The sequence below is a fragment of the Tiliqua scincoides genome, chromosome 11, assembly GCF_035046505.1.
Source record: "Tiliqua scincoides isolate rTilSci1 chromosome 11, rTilSci1.hap2, whole genome shotgun sequence".
Lineage (NCBI taxonomy): Eukaryota > Metazoa > Chordata > Lepidosauria > Squamata > Scincidae > Tiliqua > Tiliqua scincoides.
Window position 1 is genome coordinate 26,957,656 of NC_089831.1, and position 21,551 is coordinate 26,979,206.

General features: G+C 50.0%; 1 pseudogene; it reads right to left on the minus strand.

Moving 5' to 3' along the window:
* Nucleotides 1-19,601: 19,601 nt before the first annotated feature.
* On the minus strand, nucleotides 19,602-19,721 carry LOC136662567 (5S ribosomal RNA; annotated as a pseudogene).
* Between the last annotated feature and the right edge of the window lie 1,830 nt (nucleotides 19,722-21,551).

Consider the following 21,551-nt stretch of genomic DNA (forward strand, 5'->3'; position numbering starts at 1 on the left):
GCCCTAATGTGCATGACTTTACACTTACTGACATTGAAGCGCATCTGCCATTTTGCTGCCCATTCTGCCAGTCTGGAGAGATCCTTCTGGAGCTCCTCACAATCACTTCTGGTCTTTACCACTCGGAAAAGTTTGGTGTCGTCTGCAAACTTAGCCACTTCACTGCTCAACCCTGTCTCCAGGTCATTTATGAAGTGGTTGAAAAGCACCGGTCCCAGGACAGATCCTTGGGGCACACCGCTTTTCACCTCTCTCCATTGTGAAAATTGCCCATTGACACCCACTCTCTGCTTCCTGGCCTCCAACCAGTTCTCAATCCATGAGAGGACCTGTCCTCTAATTCCCTGACTGTGGAGTTTTTTCAGTAGCCTTTGGTGAGGGACCGTGTCAAACGCCTTCTGAAAGTCCAGATATATAATGTCCACGGTTCTCCCAAATCTACATGCCTATTGACCTTTTCAAAGAATTCTATAAGGTTTGTGAGGCAAGACTTACCCTTACAGAAGCCATGCTGACTCTCCCTCAGCAAGGCCTGTTCATCTATGTGTTTTGAGATCCTATCTTTGATGAGGCATTCCACCATCTTACCCGGTATGGATGTTAGGCTGACCGGCCTATAGTTTCCCAGGTCCCCCCTCTTTCCCTTTTAAAAATAGGCATGACATTTGCTATCCTCCAATCTTCTGGCACCGTGGCCGTTTTGAGGGACAAGTTGCATACCTTAGTCAAGAGATCTGCAACTTCCTTCTTCAATTCCTTAATAACTCTTGGGTGGATGCCATCAGGGCCCAGTGACTTATTGATCTTTAATTTATCAATGAGGTCTGAAACATCTTCTCTTTTAACCTCTATCTGACATAACTCCTCAGTCAGGAGGGGCCGTTCGGGCAGCGGTATCTGCCCGAGGTCTTCTGCCGTGAAGACAGATGCAAAGAACTCATTTAATTTCTCTGCCATCTCTAAGTCTCCTTTTATCTCCCCTTTCCCTCCCTCACCATCCAGAGGGCCAACCGCTTCTCTGGCGGGTTTCCTGCTTCTAACATATTTGAAGAAGCTTTTATTATTCCCCTTAATGTTGCTGGCCATTCGTTCCTCATAGTCTCGCTTGGCCTCCCGTATCACCTTCTTACATTTCTTTTGCCACAGTTTATGTTCCTTTTTATTCTCCTCATTAGGGCAAGACTTCCATTTATGGAAGGAAGCTTCCTTGCCCTTCACGGCCTCTCTAACTTGGCTGGTTAGCCATGCGGGCACTCTCCTGGATTTAGTGGAACCCTTCTTTCTTTGTGGTATACACCTCTGCTGGGCCTCTATTACTGTTGTTTTAAGCAGCCTCCATGCACTCTGGAGAGACTGGACTCTTTTTACCCTCCCTTTCAACCTCCTTCTAACCAGCCTCCTCATTTGGGGGAAGTCTGCCCGTTGGAAGTCAAGGGTTTTTGTTAGAGATTTGCCTGGTATTCTTCCCCCAACGTGCATGTCAAAACGGATCGCAGCATGATCACTGTTCCCCAATGGCTCAGTAACGTTTACATCTCTAACCAGGTCCTGCATACAGCACAATATTAAATCCAGAGTCACCTGTCCTCTGGTGGGCTCCGTGACTAGCTGCTCTAAGCCACAGTCATTTAGCACGTCAAGAAATCCGGTTTCCTTATCTTGACCAGAACACAAATTGACCCAGTCTATATAAGGATAATTGAAGTCCCCCATGATTACAACCCTGTCCCTCCTTGTCACCTCCCTGATCTGTTTCCTCATTTCAAGGTCCCCATCCGATTTCTGGTCTGGAGGACGATAGCACGCCCCCAGTATTACATCGCTGCACAAGCCTGGTAATTTAACCCACAGAGATTCTACAGTGGAGTCGGACCCACCTTCAATCTCAACTTTGCTGGATTCTATCCCTTCCTTAACATAAATGGCCACCCCACCTCCAACACGCCCCTGCCTGTCCCTCCTGTAGAGTTTACAGCCCGGGATTGCGGTATCCCACTGATTCTCCGCATTCCACCAGGTTTCCGTTATGCCCCTTAAGAGCCTTGTGGGTGATTGATGCTGCTTGCCCTTCTGCCTTGCCTGAACTTCCTCACTGTTCCTTCTCTCAGCTGCACAAACCCTGATGAAACTGAGGGGCTTGTTCAGCCTTATTCTTTCAGCCTAAGTCAGTGTTTCTCAATCAGTGGTACAGGTACCACCCGTGGTACTTGAGGTGGTGTCTGGTGGTACTTGTGGGACCCCTGGACACCTGCCAGCTGGCAGTGAGACCAGGAATGTGACACAGCAAACAGCAGTAGGAGTCTCGACTCAGCAGGCAGAACTACAAGGAATGCTTATTTGTGCTTGAAAAAGCCCTTCCGTCTACCCAGAGCCTTTTATTGGTGTTGGTTGTGTTGCATCTGACCTCCCAACCCAGAAGTAACTGGCAATGATGCTATCACCAGTTACTTCTGGTGGCACTTCAAACAGGTGGATCATGTGAATTGGTACGGTGGAGGACAAATGTTGAGAAACATTGGGCTAAATGATTACACACACCCCGTCTCTATATTTATTTAAAAAAAATTAACCTTTCAAGCAGTCTTAATGTACTGGTGCAAAATATTGTACGTTTCTACAAAGCTGGCATTCTGAGGTCACTCTCTCTTGAGCCAGTTTCACCCGGAACCAGACTGAACCCAAGCATTGGTGGCTGCCTGTGATGCTGTACAATTGTGTCTAGTAGCACATCCGCGGAGTAACTGCTGCAGGTTCTTTGTTTATCTGTGTGGGGAAGAGAAATCAGGTGTACTTATCAAAGCCACAGGAGAATTCAACATGAAGTCAAGATTTGCCTGGTTCTGAAAGATTCAAAATCCCCAGAGCCTAGTGGTGGATCACGGTTTCCCTTTGAGTGAGAAGGGAAGACGTCCCAGAGAGAGAGAGAGAGAGAGAGAGAGAGAGAGAGAGAGAGAGAGAGAGAGAGAGAGAGAGAGAGAGAGAGAGACCAAGCTTTTACTGCATTCTCATACTGAAGCTTAGTGTTCTCCATCTGCCTGAAAGCACAAGGAAGGTCAAGGCAGCACCTGCAAGGGGCCTCTGTGCTCAAGATTCCGGCCAAAATGGTGTTGCAAAGATGCCATTTCACAAACAGTGACTCTCTCATTGAACTTGGTTGCAACTTGGTCACTGATCAAGGGAAGGCCATCCAGCCTACAGCTGCACAGTTGTGTTTGGCATGCAAGACTTATTTTTCTCTGCAGGTGAGACTGGAGGCTAGTCCTAGGCTTGCACCTGTGCACCAGGAACACAACAAGATGGAAAGTTCTTCAGAGCGCTCCTATATTACTTACCTACCTCTTTTAAAGTGATTATAATTTATAACTATAATTTAGAAAATGCGCCTTGGGAATAAAAACACAGAACACTGTTTTCTGCTTTGGCAAAAACCAAAATCTGTGCCAAAATAAAAACCAATTTCAGCCACCTCTACCTATAAGACTTCAGTGCCCCCTCCTCTCTGTCCTTCACAGGAAACTGACCTTGCAAAGTTACCTTGAAAATATCCCCCCCCCACCTGGGAAGGCAGGGGTCAGAGGAGTCCTCCAAATATGAGGAGCCAAGGAGAGGGAGGACGGGCCAACGGAGATGAATCGCCGCAGGCCCAAGGAATCCTGCTAAGACTCCATGTCAATTGCCGCTTGGCCCATTCAGGCTTAGCCTGTTGTCTGAGCCTGGCAGCTGCCTTTTCAATACGACGGCAGCAGACTTGTATTGGCATAAGCTCAGATCGCGGCACGCTGGGATAACAGCCACTGCTGTGCTCCAGCCTCTTTGCCTCGTGTTGTTCTGTTTGTTTTCTGTGCAGGGATCACAACCCCCGGTGAAGAACACTTTTGTCATCCCATATTGCAAACCTGTCGGTTGACAACACAGTAATGAAACTCTGGGAAAAAGGCAATTCCCCTTTTCTGTGCGGGCACAATAGGAGTGCTTGTCTGCCTGGGGAGCAAAAGGGCCGCCTTTTATTAATAGGGTTTTGCACATACAGAGGCTCAGAGGGCTTCAGGGGGAGGCTGGAAATAACACTTCCAAGCAGAAGGGGGAACACAGGAGTGCGGGCAGCTCTTGTGGCTCAGCCAGGATTTGAACCCAGGGCTCCTTGCTCCAACTGCAACGCTGTGGCCAGGCACCTGTGGAGGGTGCTGCAAGGACACCCAAAGAGCCTGGCTGCAAGCTGCAGTATCAGGGGCCATCTTCTCCTTCTGTGGACATGCACTGGGCTGGACTGGCAAACTGCCAGTCCGGAATACACAAACATCAGAGCCGATTGTGAAAGGGAAGGCTGGCGCCTTAATGCTCATGTGCATGCATTGCTAAGCGCAATGGAGACATGATGCAGAGGCTCCCTCCCCACACCCTGGAGAGGACGTTGGGCAATATCTAACCAGACACCCCCAGGAAGCACCACAGGAACAAAACTGGGCTGGTGCTGGTTTGCTAGGGACTGGGGCCAGAACACAAGGGCAGTGACACCTGCAAGAGGTTGCCAATGGCACGCTTGCCCCTGGCTCTCTCCGAGCCTGTCCATTAACTGACTGCCTCCAGCAGCTGTCCTTCCGAGCTCCAGCACCCACCCTTTGCAGGCAGGCAAGAGTTTCTGCTGGTAAACCGCCTCTGGGCACATTTGATTTTCGCCTGTGTAAAGGCGCATTGATTAGCTGTGTTGTCTGAAACATAACAATGTGCCAATACTTCCCTTGTCCTATGACAGACTGCAATGCCGATGTTGGGCTAATGCAGTTATTTCTCCTTATTATACACTAATGCCTACAAAATAGCTGACAGTTGGCCCAGCTCATTAGGGCAAATCGTTTCTTTCCTGGCCTTGGAAGTAGCCACAGTAATGATCTGATTTTGGCCAGGGAGTGAGGTAGGGGAGAGGGGGAATCAAGAGAGGCCCCTTCAGGAAACTCAACTGTTCCACAGCCAACGTCGAATGATTGAATCTGCTCCATATCCTGTAGTTGCGGGTCATAAAATCCACTCTGCCAAGACCATTTACTGTTTTGGAGTCTTGGGGGGTCTGTGTTCCCAGTACTGTCCTCTGGGGCTGGCACAAAACCCCACTCTCATGCACTCCTCATTCCGTCCTGGCCCAGTGGACATGACTTCCAGCTCGTGCAACAGAATATCTCCCAGTCACTGTTATTGATCAAGGCTGGAAATGGGCAGCTTTGGGACCACATTTTACTCCCCCTCCCCTGCAGGGAGGTTTGCATCCTGGCACATCAGTTGCCAACACTCTCTTCTCTTCTCCATGGAGCAGTCTGAGAGTGCTGCCAAGCAGGAGAAGCACAAGGTGGTGTGCTGGTAGTAGGGTGCAGGGAGAGAGGATTGTCGGCACTGTAGCAGGGGGATCTGGCCATTTTGCAAGATCCAGAGGTGACCTTGCTGTCCTGGCAAGGAAGGGAGAGCCACTGTTGCGAGGCCCACAAGTGCTACTGCTAGAGATGCAGAAAGCTGGAGGTGGGGTGCGGGTGCTTTGGACCGTCCCACACCTGTCAGAGCTAGGAACATGCTCTGGCAGACAGCATGAGCGAGCAAAGAACCGGATGTGTGCGCTGGCTCAGCTACAAGCAGTGACAAATGGGGTCCATTTTGCAAGATTGTCCAAGTCGCTGTGTTTTGCTCTCTGAAAATGGAAAGCCAGGAGCCAAGAAGGGCACTAATGGCGCCTTGAAAAGATCTCCGATGAGGCAGCCCGACAGCAGCAGACATTAAACACGTTCTGTGACTGTCATGTTCTGGACTGAGAGGGGCAAACACCGTCTTTCTAAGGCAGCCCGAAGAAGACCCATTGGGACCCTGTGGGCTCTTGTGTTGCACCCCTCTCTCTGCACACCGCCAAGGGTGCTTTTGTGTAGCTGTGTCTGCAGAGGCCGGGTGGCTGGAGAGCAGTCCGCTTCTCTCTCTGCATTTCAGACCTCTCACCCGTCCTCCCCCACTGCTTATCCAAGCTCCATATTGTTTGCCCACTTGGTGCATGGAGGGGGTTGATGGAAAACCTTCCACTCTCTGCTGGGGAGGGGGCTGCCTGGCTTGGTGGTGCGTCACAACTCCTGGACACAGCACCAAACTGCAACTCCGCTGCATGCAGCTTGGCTCCTGGCCTGCACAGTAGAAAGGCAACCAGAGGGGGCAGATCACACCAGTGCTCCAGCAGCCACAGTCAGTGCCTGCAGTTGCCCAGGCACAATTCAAGGTCAGGAAGCCCAAGGGCAAGACCTCCTTAGGAGCTGCTCTTGGCCTGCTGCACAGATGCTCTTCCCCTGACCTTTGGAGTCAATGGCTGCAGGGAGGCTCAGGCAGTTGATGGTCACTTCCAGCTGGGGCTCACCAAGGCCTCGCTCCAGGCTCCTGGACCCCCACATGTTGCAGAGGAGATGTGGCCTGGAGAGTCAATTTCCAGGCCTCTAACTGAGCCCAAAGGCAATCATGGCAGCCTTTTCAAAGAGACTTCAAGGCAGCAAGTCACTTGCTTTGCTGGCCCAACCTCTCCTCTGGTTGGCTCATTGTGTCATGAAGAGACAACTGTTTTTCCTGGCAACTTTGCCTTTTGCTTTCCAGTTTGGTCCTGCTGCGATGCTCATTCACTGGTTACAGCCTTCGCTACCGGACCCTGCCTTTCTGCAAACCTCTCATGGGCCATGGGTGCCTTGCACAACACAGACACTTATGAGTAAGGGTGTTTTCTGGTGATAGTTTTTCAAAAATTTCTTGATTAAAATAGTCAATTGTGATGTTAATGTGTTTTTATTCAAATTCTTATTCAAAATTGTACAAACAGTGCAATAAAGCACAACTGTGAACTCTGTATCATTCTAGACCTTTACCAAACAGATATGCATACATGTTTGTTGGTTTTCCACGTTTCTCAAAAGTGCAGCACCACACTGACAAGCCCCAGAAAGGGCATTTGCAGAGAGTGGCTTGGAGCAGAGGGGAGATGCAGCTCTGAGCACACCCACCTGATCACAGATCACATGCAGATCATCCTTTAGAACTCAGTTGCCCTGTCTCCGGATTAGAGTGAAGTGGAGGAAAGCAAAGAGGGAGCGAGGCAGGTCAGAAGTGCAGGCTTAGCTCTTCCTTCTCAGTGCCTCTGCTCAGGTATTGGCTCTCTCCCCACCCACTCATGTCTCTTCCCTCCCCCCCCCCAGCTGCATGCCCTATAGCACAGAGGTGTCAAATTTGTTTCCTATAGAAGACCAAGATTAGCATTCATGGTGCCTGCAGAGACTGGAAGTGACATCATTAAGCAGAAAGTGACATCGTTAAGGAGATGACGGTCAGAAATGTGCAAATCTTGTTCATATTTTCAAGGTATGAGAGAGCCCAATTATCACACTGGGAGAGCCCAATAATGAACATAAGAACAGCCCCACTGGATCAGGCCATAGGCCCATCTAGTCCAGCTTCCTGTATCTCACAGTGGCCCACCAAACGCCCCAGGGAGCACACCAGATAACAAGAGACCTGCAAGGCCTCCTGGGAATTGTAGTTTAAGAACATAAGAACAGCCCCACTGGATCAAGCCACAGGCCCATCTAGTCCAGCTTCCTGTAGCTCACAGCGGCCCACCAAATGCCCCAGGGAGCACACCAGATAACAAGAGACCTGCAAGGCTTCCTGGGAATTGTAGTTAAGAACATAAGAACAGCCCCACTGGATCAGGCGATAGGCCCATCTAGTCCAGCTTCCTGTATCTCACAGCGGCCCACCAAATGCCCCAGGGAGCGCACCAGATAACAAGAGACCTGCAAGGCTTCCTGGGAATTGTAGTTAAGAACATAAGAACAGCCCCACTGGATCAGGCCATAGGCCCATCTAGTCCAGCTTCCTGTAGCTCACAGCGGCCCACCAAATGCCCCAGGGAGCACACCAGATAACAAGAGACCTCATCCTGGTGCCCTCCCTTGCGTCTGGCATTCTGACATAGCCCATTTCTAAAATCAGGAGGTTGCACATACACATCATGGCTTGTAACCCGTAATGGATTTTTCCTCCAGAAAATTATGTTCTTAATGACTGGGGGGGAGGGGGAGACACTCAGATACATTACTTCTGGGGGCCGTATTTGGCCCATGGGCCTTATGTTTGACACCCCTGCTCTAGCAGATATTTTATTCTGCTGCTGCACCATAGGAAATGCTTCAGGGTCTCTCTGCCTTCATGGAAACTTTTGATTCCTCAAAAGCAAGCAAAAGTGGTGTTTTTTCATGAAATGAGTGGTTTTTCGTGTTTTGTTCTTAAGATCATTTTACGATCGTATATCATCGTATATCATGATTTGAGCAGAAATTCTCATTATTTCTCATGCTGTGTTGGTCATTGAAAAAACACCCCTTCTTATGAGAAGCAACTCTTCTCCTTTTCCAAGCCTCCTGCATTCAAATGTCCAAATGTTCGAAATTTAGGAGAACCGCATCTCCATGCATTTGGCCTCCCTTCTCCCACTATCTTCGATGGAGCTGCTGCTGCCCTCCTGTCAGCCTCTCTCCACTTCTTCTTGCTAAATGAAGGAATGAGATAGAGAGCTGGCTGGAGGGAAGTACGTGAGAGCAGCCAGCAATCTAAATATACAGCTGACCACAGGCCGCTCTTGGGAGGTCAAGGGAGCCTCTCTTCCTTTGCACTCCCCAGTCTGCCCCCATAAAGGATCCATTTCAGCAGCCTGCTAAAAATGTCCCAAGGACATTTGGGACAGACAAGTTGGGGTACAGACAAACCCAAGTCCCAGCAAAGACAGACATGCAGATTTCTCCCCTCTGCCTGTCCTCCTCTGCCCGCCTCCCAACACTACAGCACAATCTCAACGAGACTTAGTGCAGGAGGAAATGGCAGTCCTAAAAATAATGTGGGGTTGGCAGAGTAATGATATCATTAGCAAACTCCAGGCTTAAGGATTTCAGGCACTTTTGACGAGGCGCTTTCACGTCTCCTGGTGCACAGACGTGTCCAGGAGATCCATTAGGCTTGTCAGCCAAAGCAAAGCTTGGGGAGAAAGAATGAAGCGAAGCACAGGAGAGCACCTTGTAGCCATGGCAGCATGGAACCCTCCCAGTACCCTGGATCTCTGGGGCAGCAGCTGCATAGGAAGGCCTTTTGGGGGTTCATGTTGTGGCTCAGCCTGACTTGAAAGAGCCAAGAGCATGGAAGGCCATGGGAGCCAAGGAAAGGGATATGCTCACTTGTGCAGAGCAGGGTGCAATTGCCCTGACACCCTCCTCTGTCCCTGCAAGGCATTTGCTGGAAACTCCTGCCTCCCCATCAAAGGTGTGTGTTCGATTGGGGTGTGTGTGTGTGTGTTTGTGGATTTTTGTTGTTGACTCATTGGAAAACATCATTAATGCTGAGATCTTGCAACAAAATTATTTATGTGTTTTATTTAGCCATCCTCGCGTATTTATGAGAATATCATTCCAGGTTTGGTGACTCTGCACCAGTTGCTGAATATAGGACTAGGTTACAATATATTTACTGGTCTATAGAGATGCCCAGATGAGAACTTTGTGAGGAAAGATCATATTCCAGGTTTGTTATTTTCTTGTCATCAATTATCCAGTGAGGGTATGGAAGGATGTGTTCCTGTCATGCGTTGTTGAATTCTGGAGGACTCTGAATAATTGATCACCAAGACCATTGGTCCAAATGTGCCCAGCACAGATTTGCACTGCCTGCAATTGGTTCATCGGGACTCCAGAGGGACTGGCCCCTTAGGGTTACACACAAGTTGCATCTGCACCTTGGTTGCTGATACTTGCAGTGAAGTTTGCGTGGCCTTTGCCTTCTGAATGTGTTGATTAGAGCCAGGTCATGGTGTTATTTAGTGTAATTTGCATTTGCCTGTAACTGTTGATGTTCTTACTGGTAGATTGTTTTAATTCCTTTTTGCTCTTTATTATACTGCCTTTCTTTAGCCTGGATCCTGCTTGTCTTGTCTGTATATTTGTGGAACCAGGTTATTTTTCCTCGTTCATTGCAAACATTTGAAAGGTTAAAACTAGTGATTTGGATCTGCCACATGTCTTTTTTCTGGACTAGTCACCAGCAGTTGTCACCAGTCCCATCACAGAATACGTGAGGGGAGAAGCTTTGGCCCCCATGGTACTGGCTTGACACTGGTGTCAATGGCTCCCCCAGGACTCCCTGCTTTGTACCACATCCTTGACAACCTGGTCTAGCAGCATCAACATGGAAAGATCTCGAGATTTGCTCTTGCACACATTGTGGAGTTCTGTTTCGTAGCCAGCACAGTAGGGTGCTCAAAAGATCCACCCAGTGGGAGGCAGTGGGAAGTTCCTCCCCAACCCAACAAGAGAATGCAGGAGGCCTTATTTTTCTTAATTATTCCTGATATTTCACCTGTCATGTTGTCAAGCTTCCTCTGAGAGCTGCAATAAATAGCAGCTTCTCATCTCCTGCCCTTCGGGGACATTTGGTATTTATTCTTGTGATGGGCAGGACGTCGGGACTAATGAGGAAAAATGGGGGCCTTCCTGCACCCAAACAAGAAAACTGTTTGTTTTTGTCAGGTGACTCTGTCAGTCTTCTTGGTCAGAGGCTTTGGCAGCAGATCCCAAGGTCCCAGCAAGGAGCAGGTCTGTCATGCACAGATGGGAACGTCCTTTTTTTCCCCCTCTCAGGGTCCCCTTCAGACTCACCTGGGGAGACAACAACAACACAACCCCCACAAGTCACCCTAATTTGTCCTCCAGCAATATAAACCAAGGGAGCCTCCAGGGGCTGATTAATTGAACTAAGACCTGGGCAAACTCATCACTTCCAACACTTGATTTGAAAAGTGAGTCACAGTCCATGCAGCTGTTCTCTACAGAAATAGCCCCAGGAGAGTCAGGCGGTGGCTGCTGTTCTCCTCCTTTTAGAACTAGGAAACAGAAGAAATGGAGGGTCCAGTCCTGACCACCTTTCCAGTGCTGATGCAGCCACAAATGTTCCTGAGGTAAGAGGACAACATTTCAGGTGCAGTCCTAACCCCTTATGCCAGCTTTCCAGCACGGACATCAGGGCAATGCAGCTCCGAGGTAAAGGAACAAACATTCCCTTACTTTGAGGAGGCCTCTGTGAGTGACACCCAACTGCAGGATGCAGCACACGTCCCACTGGAAAGCACTGACATAAGGGGTTAGGCTTGCACCCTTCCTCTCCTTGAGGAGGCCTCCATGGTGGTGGTGTGTGTGTGGGGGGGGAGTCAACTGGAAGGCATTTTCAGTTTGCTCCAGCAAATTGGAAGTACCTTACAGTTGCATCCGGAAAGCCTACAGAGGCATGAGGAGACCATGGGAAGCCACTTCTGGTCATGTCCGGATGGTCCTCTGAAGCCCTCCAGCGGTGTCTTGGCATCTGGCATTTGATATTCAAATCAAATCAAACCCATGGATAAAGAGGGCCCACTGTAACTGCATTTGCATCAGGACTTCCACCGTGGAATGCAGAGGAGCGCTTGAGGGGTCCCCCAGCTCCAGCAGCCCCCCCCATCAGCACACTTGGCCTTGCAGCCATTGTAAATGGACCAGATATGATCCAGCCTCTTGGTCCTAAATTTTGGAGTCAGTAGACCTTAGACCATAGACGCCTTTTGCCCTTGGGCTGGCAGAGCCATTGGAATGCCTCATCATAAGTGCTGCAGCAGGAAGTGGCTAAAATAATCAGAGGCTGTGTTAAATGCTGTCCAAGAGAGGCAGGCAAGCCAACGAACAGGCCTACCTCACTGCAGTTGACGCACACCACCGCCTCCCGGCCTGACACTCGACTGAGAGGAGGTCATCTCAGGTCCACGTTTATATATGGGCTGGGGCCGGGGAACAGCAGATCAGCTCAAGATTAAAGGCAAGCAGTATAAATCCCAGAGCCCTTCCCCAAAGGAGGAAAAAGAACAAGGTCAGGTTTTTCAGGCTCATTCGACTAGGAGTCAAAAAGCCAAAAAATCCTCACTTGGATTTAGAGATGCAAAATTTGGGGTCAACTCCCAGCAGGAGGATGAGGAGGGGGTCCATTCTGGTGGTCTCTGCCCTGTCCAGAGACTGTGTTCACTTGTTATGGGCTGGAGGGATTTTGCCAAAGCCTGTTCCCGATGGTGCGCAGTCGAGCATGGATTGGAGCCAGCGTCCTTTTGTGCTGAGATACTAATGAGGACAAAATACTTGTTGTCACAGTCGTAGCAGAGAACTTTGCCTCAGAAACGTTCGGGGTTCTTGCAGCGTTTCCATCTATTTTCCATGCTGACACATGGGAAACAAGTGGGGGATTATTGCTTGCAAATCCTACCCTGAGCTCTCTCTTGTTTGAAAGGAAGCTGTCAAAAAGTACTAGGGAGGCCATGATCTCTTCCTCCCCACTTTGCAAATGCAGAATGATTTACGAGCCTGAAAATAGGAGATTTCATTATTTTCCTGTTAAATATTCAGAGATGACAATTATCCATTTTCCAAAACTCCACCCTTTGTATTATTTACAGTCATTCAGACGCCTGAATGCTGCTTCTCAATTGAGAATTTCCTTGTGTACTTTCTATACTCTCTCTGAATCTCTGTGTGTGTTTTATTTCCATACTGAGAAACAAGGTTCTTTTTCTTTTCTTTTTGTCTTTTAATTATATAGCTATTCCTACTGTTGGCACTAGGCAGGAGGAAAATAAATATAATATTTGCAGAGGCTTCTGTTTTGGTTTTCCTGTACGTCTAGATTAGGCTCCCTCTCTTTTGGGAGTTTGCGTGCATTGTGAATAACTTTGCAACAAGTGCAGACAAAACCAGAACTGGCAAGCATGGGTGACAGTGGCAGAATCCTTCTCTCCTGCAGGCTGTGCTGTGCAATGCATCCAGCCTCAACATAAATGGAGGAAGACGTGGTCTTCCCATACTGGAGAGCACTGCATTGTCTCCTGTGACTGACAGCAGTTCTCCAACGTCCTTCCCACCTTTTATCCAAGATCCTTCCTAACTGGGGTTAGGACTGAACCTCAGACCACTGGCCTGCAAAGGCGGTTCTCTCCACACTGGGCTGTGGCCCTCCCCTGCAGAACTGGACATGCGTGCCGGATACTGTTTGGGGGCCGAGGGAGCCCTCCACGTGAGCCAGCTCTCCACATTTATGCAAGTGCTTGGCAAACCATTCGCAGCAATTCTGCTTTGGGTTTGGGCCCATCCACAGATCTGGCACCGTTGGGCGCAGGGAGAGAACAATGTGACTATGAATGGATTGTCCTTGGGCCAAACCAGGGGAGCTGGGCGGGAGACAGAAATCTCAGGGGCTGAGACAGTGGGGAAAAGCAGGCGCAGCCCCTCCCAACACTTCCCAGATGGGAACAGACTCATACCCGTCACATCCCTATTTTTCTAACAACACTCTCTGCCTGAATCCAGATTGGAGCACAGCATGGGGAAGGGGTTTTATCAGTCCAGTTTGGGGCTTGGGAACTGGTGGCATTTGCCCAGGGAGGAACACGCCCCGTGGCATTCCACATTTGCATGGCTTCTGTGCTTGGTTAGTCACTCTGCACGTAAGCCCCGAAATCTGGGGAAGGAGCAAGGGTGCTATCATGAGCACCACCACTCCCACCCACAACTCCCACCACTCATCAAAAATGTCTTCTGCTTCTGTGAACAGACTGGGTGTCTCTTCCATGAGCCACGTTCTTGGAAATGGAGAACTTTGCAACTGGATTGCAGTGACCCTGGGGAACAAAAGCATGGCTTCTCAGAAGAGACTCCAAAGTGACCATGCAACAATGTGCTGTAGCTCTTTCAGTTTCGTGTGCCAGCTTTGAGGCAGAGACGTCTCTTCCCAGTGTGGCTCCCAGTGTGAGAATTGTCTTCAGAGTGAACGGAACTAGCCTCATGTGTCGTATGACGGAGATTACACCAAGCTACACAGGGCTAGCGAGTGTGTACTGTGACCACGACAGGTCCTGGACAACCCCCCATTTTTGCAATCTGGGGCAGGTAGTCAAGACAGAATCTTCATGGAGTCCTTGTTGTGCCCCCGGCCCCCACTGGTCAGCGGCACCTGGTCTCACAGGATGATGGAGGTCTGGCTGAGATGCATTTGGCCCTGCAAATCCTCTGAGCATCACCAAGATGTGCACCAGCCCCACACAAAGCCCACGTCTCAAGAAGGAGCTTTCACTGCAGACCTTGAAATCAGCCTCAACCAGCCCTTGGTGTGGATCTGAAGATTAAGCTCAGTGCTGCTGCTTTGAAATTCATGATAATGAAGGCAACAAAGGGTGAAAAACAGCTGGCTTGAAAAAAAAAAGCCGTGGAAGGGGAAAAGAAAAATGTCACCCGAAAAGGTCTCAGCTGCTCTGGCACCCAGAGATCAAGAGAGAGATTTGGCTGGATTCTTTCCCTCCTTTTCTTTCTTCCCTTCAGTAGCGGCTGATGGAATTTGCGTTTTGCAGATGTACTTCCCTACAGTAGCCCTGCAAATTAAATTAAAGCTATTTACTCTGTATTTACAGGCTTGCAAATAAATCTTAGGAAGCATTTTAGTGGGGGAGGGAAGGGAAGGGAGGGATGTATTTTCCTTTCCAGGCCAAATATAATAAACCAGCACACAAGACTCCTTCTCGTAATTACTTGTTAGCTCAGGGAAAAGGGAGCAGGCATGGCTGGGGCTGGAAAAATGCTACAGGCCTTGATCAAATGCCGCATTCCCCCCACTTGCAGGTAACACTCTGGGGCAGGGGGACGGGACAAAGCAGAGGCATTTTTCAGGTGGGCAAAGAGCTCTCCAGAACCTCTCCACAGAGCCAATTTATTTACAGCCTTCTTTATTTTTAAACCTATTGTCACTGGTCTACAGAGATCTTTTCGGTGACGTCCCAAGTGCACGATCTTCCCGGACTATACTGGGAACTGGGCAGAGAGTTATTTTACATTTTTCTTTTGGGATGCAGGCTGGTTTGGCACGATCAGCTCGGCTTCGTTCGGAGTGTCTGTTGTAGTAAACAGCCAGTTGCATTACTGAAGGAATCAATAGATGCTTAGAGTGGGAAATGTCTGCTTGTACTGGAAGAATTTGGGGAGGGAGGAGAGGGAGAGGAGGGAGGAAGAGGAGGTGGCAGCAAGATGAGGATGCAGCTGGGGAAGGCGTGTGAAGGCTGTGGGGGAGGAAAGGGGCCTGTTTGCCACAGTGCTCCCTGCAGCGTGTACCCCTTGCTTGCCACCACACTCAGAGGCTTGCAACAACACTCACTCCAGGAGTGGTGCTACAGTCGTGTTGCTATCGTGATGCGTTCCATGAGGACGTGCCCCTTGACATTTTGCTGTGTGCTGATTTGTGTCCGCACATGTATCTCCTGGCAGGCTCTTCACTGAAGTGGGTGGGGAGGGGGCTGAATAAGTCAGGAGGGGCTGCTCCCTCCGGAGCTCTCCCAGGGCCAACCTGGAGCTCTCACATGCAGCGACCAAGGACGCGGTCTCAACCAAGGACCGGGGACAGCACAGAGAAAATGCCAGCCAGGTGAAGCGGGATTTGCAGCCTGGCAGGGCAAGGAAAGTGCTTGATGGATGGTGTGACATCACAGCGGGAGGGTCACATTTGGCTCCAAGTTCAATCTTGGCAAGTCACTCAATGAAAGGGATGGGCAATGAATTTGAGGCTGACCAAAGGAAAGCCTTCTACCTAGACCACGTGCAGGGGATGGTGGTGGACAGCCACAAGTAGTGGCCTTGACCACTCACTGACTGAGGTGGCTTCCAAAGGTTCGTAGACTCACTCATGGTGGAGGTATCTCAGGCCTGGCCAGTGCTTGTCTCTCAAATTACCTCCTGCTTCATGTCCGTCTCAAGGGCAGTGATGATCCAGACCTTAGCAGTCTCTTCCTCCTGGATCTTGGGAACCTGCAGATCTTCCATAGCCAGTTCCAGGGTGGGGCATTCCCCACCTGTGCGGTGCAGGGGGATTGCCCATAGCCTTCGCTAGGGCTATTTGGGCAAGCTGCAGAGAGGCAGTGATCTGCTGGGGTGCAGGGGTCACCCGGAGCTGGGCTTTCAGCTGGTGCTGCTATGAAGTAGGGAAGCAGCACCAGCGGCCGTAGGGCTGCCCCAGCTGCACAACCACATGGCAGCCTCCCTCACTTGATCCCACCCAGCACCCCTGGAGGGCAGTGCAAGAAGAGATCCCAGCTGGACAGTTGCCGCAAGCAATAACATATATGCAGTATATTTCTATTGCAAGCTGCCTTGAGCTCGCATAAAAGTGTGGGAAGGCAAGGGAAAAGTGCTTTTAAATAACTAAACTCCCTCTACCTTCTACAATCTACATCTTCATGGAAAGTCTAGTCAACCAAATACTTGCAACATTTCTTTTGGCCTAGAGTTGCCAACTGATCAGAAAGAATGGGTTGGCCTTAACCTTGCATGTTGCACAGCTATTTCAGCAGGGACAAATGCTCATTCTTTGAAGACACAACTTACCCCTGTGAACAGCTGCAGGTCAGGCTGATGCGAAGGGCTCAGGAGCACAAGCTAGTAGAAACGTTGGCACTTTCTAGTAGTTGGGGAGCGGGCTTGGGCCTTCTGCCTCCAGCAGCCCTGCCGAGTCCTGATCTGCTGACCTTCAAGCAGTGCTGTAAAAGGCCTTGTTTCAGCTGAGTTTCAGCTGGCAGTAATGATTGGATTGGATTGCTGTGGTTTTAGCTTTTTGCAGTTTTTAAATCTTTCTCTTTTTAAAAAGTACTTTTTTACCCTTTCCCCATGAATTATTTATTGCATACATAATACATAACTGCATTATGGTTTACAGCTGGTGCACAAAGGAGCTGGAGAGAACTGGCCCTGACCAAATCCCACCTCCCTCCCCACTCCCAGCGCTTCGATACCGAACACCAGCCTCATAAGTCACTGTGGAAGAGCCTGAATCTCGACCAGAGCGTGCAGGGCACAATTCTTTGGGAAGCCTCTGAGAGGAAGGGGGGCTGGGCTGAGCGAGGCTGCTGCGGGCAAAGGCTTTTTCACAGAACGATGGGTGCTGGACTCGGGGGTCTCAATTTCAAGCGGTCAGATGGCGGGAGGCAGCCACACAACTTGAGCCAGGCGTGCAAAGGCTGATCTCTCAGAGGAGGTGGCCTGTGGGAGAGTCACTGTACGGCAGTGTCTCAGGCAAGAAGGGGGGGTGGAGGCCTTGAGGGGCTGGGCGTGGGGGCCTTAGGCTGCACAGCTTGGTGGCACCAGCACTGAATGCTGGTCACCATTTTTGCCCTTCTCCTCCAGGCTACAGCACGGTGGGACATGGGAATGGCAACCTCAGCACACAGCAAAGAGCTGAACCATCGCGGAACCTGAAACGGGCACACGGTGGAGGGCTGTGATGTCCTTACGAAGGCAGGCACGGGGCATTCTCGTGGCAGTGCTGTTCTTTCTTATCCTGGAAGAAAAGGGTTCAGAGATGAATGGGCAGGACCCCAAAAAATGCCTCTGGTGGCAGAAGGCCTCAAAGGCCTTCAGGCTGGAGTGGAGATTGGCTGAGGTGGGTTCAGGGTGTAATCCAAAAGTTCCAAGAGCTCTCCACCCCAGCTCTCCTCTGCTCTACAAAATATTGATGATTCCCCACAAGTACACAAAGCAACAAAGTGGGAGAAAAGATTTGGGGTGGGAAAACCTAAGAGAAGTGAGATTTTGCCCCCCCCCAGCCCCACTTTTGTAGTCCCCTGACTCAAACTCTGCCCAGACCTGTTCTGAAGAAGAGGTGCTGCTTATCAAGAGCAACAAAGGACCGAGCAACATCAACTGCGTTTCTCTTTTCCAAAAACACAGCGAACAGCCAAGTGGGGGATCTCCGGCAAGCAAGCTCAGCAACGAGGTGGGGCAAGGCACAAAGTCTTGCCTTTGGAGGCGATCTCACACACACACACAATGTGAGGCTGGTGCTGCTGAGTTGCCAATTATTGTGCTCTTGCAAACGTGTTTTGTTGACCTGGCCGATTTCAAGCGGGCTCCAGCACAAGTCCTGGCTTCACCTGCTCAGAATCAAAACCTGCAGGGTTTGGATCTCGCAGCAGAGAAACCCTTTGATAAGCTTGTTACGGATGCCAGACAGCTGCAGTCTGGGGGAGGGTGGTAGTGTGCGTGTGTGTGTTCTGAGAGCATCACTGCACATTAATAATGATGCCGCCCAAGACAAGAGTGGGGTTTACTTGCTGGGGTGGGCCTGGGAGCGAGAAGAAAGAGCAGGCAGGGCAGGAGGTTAGCGGAGCCAGAGGTGTGCCTTGCGACAGAGCTACTTCTCTGGTTGCCAGTGGGAGAAAAGCAGGCTGGCTGGAGAAGGTGGAGTGGGAGGCATTTGCACAGCATAGGGGAGGCCTGGCACACGGCTTTCCTTTCGTGGGAAACAAAGGCTCTGAGGAAGGCCATGGAAGGGAGAGATTGCTGGCAGTAGGGCAACATGGTTGGGGGAGAGCTGTCTTGTTGAAGGCCACAGGAAGTTGCGGTCCACACTTGTGGCTCCACTGACAGGCAGCGGCTTTCTAGGGTCTCGCACAAAGCGCTTCCCAGAGATTGAACCTGGGAGGCCTTCTGCATGCAGGGGTGGGGCTGTGCTGCTGAGTGGTGGTCTCATTAACATCCACTAAAACTGAGTGTTGGAAAAATTAGAATAGACAAAAGAAAACATTTCTCTACCCAGCATTTAATTAATATGTGGAACTCCTTGCCACGGGATGTGGTGATGGCATCTGGCCTAGATGCCTTTAAAAGGGGATTGGACAGATTTCTGGAGGAAATGTCCATCACTGGTTACAAGCCATGATGGGCATCTGCAACCTCCTGGTTTTAGAAGTAGGCAAGCTCTTAATGCCAGATGCAAGGGAGTGGCACCGAGATGCTGGTCTCTTGTCGTCTTGTGTGCTCCCAGAGGCTCCTGGTGGGCCGCTGTGAGATACAGGAGGCTGGACTAGATGGGCCTTTGGCCTAATCCAACAGTGCTCTTTTTATGTTCTTATGTAATGTCAGATCTAATAGCTGCTTGAATCCTGCCATGGTGGTCCTGGTCTGCACTGGGAAGGGTCATGACCAAATCTTGAAGCACCTGCTCTGCATTTAGGAGGGCCAAAGTTCAATCACTAATAGTTTATTAATGTTGACTGTGGGAATTTTTAAAATGCCATGTTATTATGCTAGGTTTTTTTATTTTATTTTGTTGTAAGCCACCTTGAGAGCCCCTTTGGGAGCGGAAAGGTGGGGTAATAGATGATAAATTGAGAAATAAAACTTTGGTGGCACTTCTAAGTGTGTCTGGGAAGGATTTCTACCTGAAACCATGGAGCAATGCTCAGTAGAAGGCGGTTTCCTGCCCACCCCTGCAGAAGGGGAGTCCATTTCCTGTTCAGGGCCAATGTCACAGGCTGGAGGCTTTCTGGGTCCCTTACTGGTGGATGCTCAAGTGGCATCTGTGAAATGCAGTGCCTTCCATCAGCAGAGCCTGATGCACCATGCCAGGCTCCTTCAGGGCAGGGACAGCGGTTAGCGGTGTCCTAGCACCACCCAGCTTAGGGCCCAAATCGTTGGCAACCTTCAGTCTTGAAAGACTATGGTATAAGCCTACAGCACCCGGTATTCCCAGGTGGTCTCCCATCCAAGTACTGACCAGGCCTGACCCTGCTTAGCTTCCAAGATCAGACGAGATCAGGCATGTGCAGGGTAGCAGTTGCTGCCAACCCTATCCAATTTTCCAGTGCTGGTGCAACTGTGCTAATGGGGCATGCACTGCGTCTTGTAGTGGGGCAGCAGTCACAGAGGCCTCCTTAAGGTATGGGAACATTTGTTCCCTTACCATGGGGCTGCATTGTAGTTGCACTGGGGCTGGAAAACTGGGTAGGACTGGGCCCTTAGGCTACTACACTGAGCTGCACGTGAGGTGACCTTTGAAGACTACTTGCTACCAAGTATGGGCACTCGGTGACTGACCTGGGACGTGTCTTACCAGTTTTCAAAGAGCTTCGCTGTGCTCCTGCCCATTTCTGGGCACAACTCCAAATGATCTGCTTAACTGTGAAAGCCTTCAGTGGCTTGGGACCCTCCCAGGTGTGAAAAGAAACTCCTGCTCCCTCCAGAACCTGACCTACCACTTAAGATCATCTTCATCAGAGCCCTTTTCTGGGTGACCCTCTGAGTAAGAGGGGGCAAGGTGCGAAAGGGCCGTGTCTGCGATGCTATTATCTGCCCGCAGCTGTTTTGTACTGTTTTATGAGTACTGTTAAGAGCTTGTGTTATAGCACTGCCATCCATTCATTCTGATGAGTTGCAATGGCTGCATTATCAGGTAGGGTATGCCTTTTTAAAAGGAAGAAATCAACATCTCTCTGTCTCTCCAGTCGGCATCTACCTCCGCTCCCTGCAACGGTGGCAGGCCTTGCACCAGATTCTGTCCCGTTCTCGTCAGTGTTGCAGAGGCAGTCGAGTCCTGTGAGCTGTTGAGATGCTGGCTCTGAGATGCAGCAACGCCAAATGAAATGTGTTGTTTTTAAGCAGATGTAAATGTTTAAGGGCAGGCTTTACCCAGAGTAGCAGGAGAGTACAGAGTCTACCCTACGGCATCTCCTGATACAACATGCCATGCATGCAAACTCTCCCTGATAATTGGAAACATTTGTTACTGTAGCTCTGTGGAGAGAGATCCACCAACCAAGGCTGTGGAATGTTTTCCTTGTCCCTCACATTTGTTTCAAGCCACTCCAGGAGTCATTCTTGAAAGAATTTTGAGCCAAGTTCATGACCTGCAGCCAAGAAATCTTGCACTTTGCAGAATGGTTTTTGCCTTGAGGTTCAGGGTTGCAAACTGACCGCCCCCTTCTCTCTCCCACTTTGAAGGGATCGTTGGTTTCATGACCGCAAACCAGCACAGTGTCCATAAGGTCAGTTGGAACAGCACACAAAGAGGAGGAGGAGAAGGTTCTCGGGCATTTTCTCTACCTGTGTTTCTGCCAGTGCAGACATTTGGAAGGATGCTTGCCCCAACCCAGGCTGCAACAACCTGTGTGCCTCTCTGGCTTTTCAGTGCATGCAGCACAGTGTGGCTACAAAGCTGGGGTCACACATTCTGTGCACTGCTGTGTAGACTTCACTGCATTGAGATGAAAATCCCCAGTGGCATTTGTTGATGGACAGGCACAGCCTCGATATCTGTCAGGTGGCTAATCATGCACAGTATCTTCTGGAGGAGTGAGTAGAGCAAGACTGGGGCCATTGTCTTTGGAACCCTCCCATCACATCTGTACCCAGAGGGGCTGTGGCAGCTTCTCTTGTGTTCTCCTGGGTAGGGACTTTGGCAGGATCAAAATCGAGAAAAGAAAAGAAACAAATAGAGGGATGTACTTTTCCCTCTCACGCAGCACCAGATCCAGGGGACATCCACTAAAAATGAGTGGTGGGAGAGTCAGAACAGACAAAGAAAATATTTCTTTCCCCAGCGTGTATTTAGTCCGTGGAACTTCCTGCCACAGGATGTGGCAGATGGTCTCAGGCAGCAGTCTGTTGCCACCAAGGGTT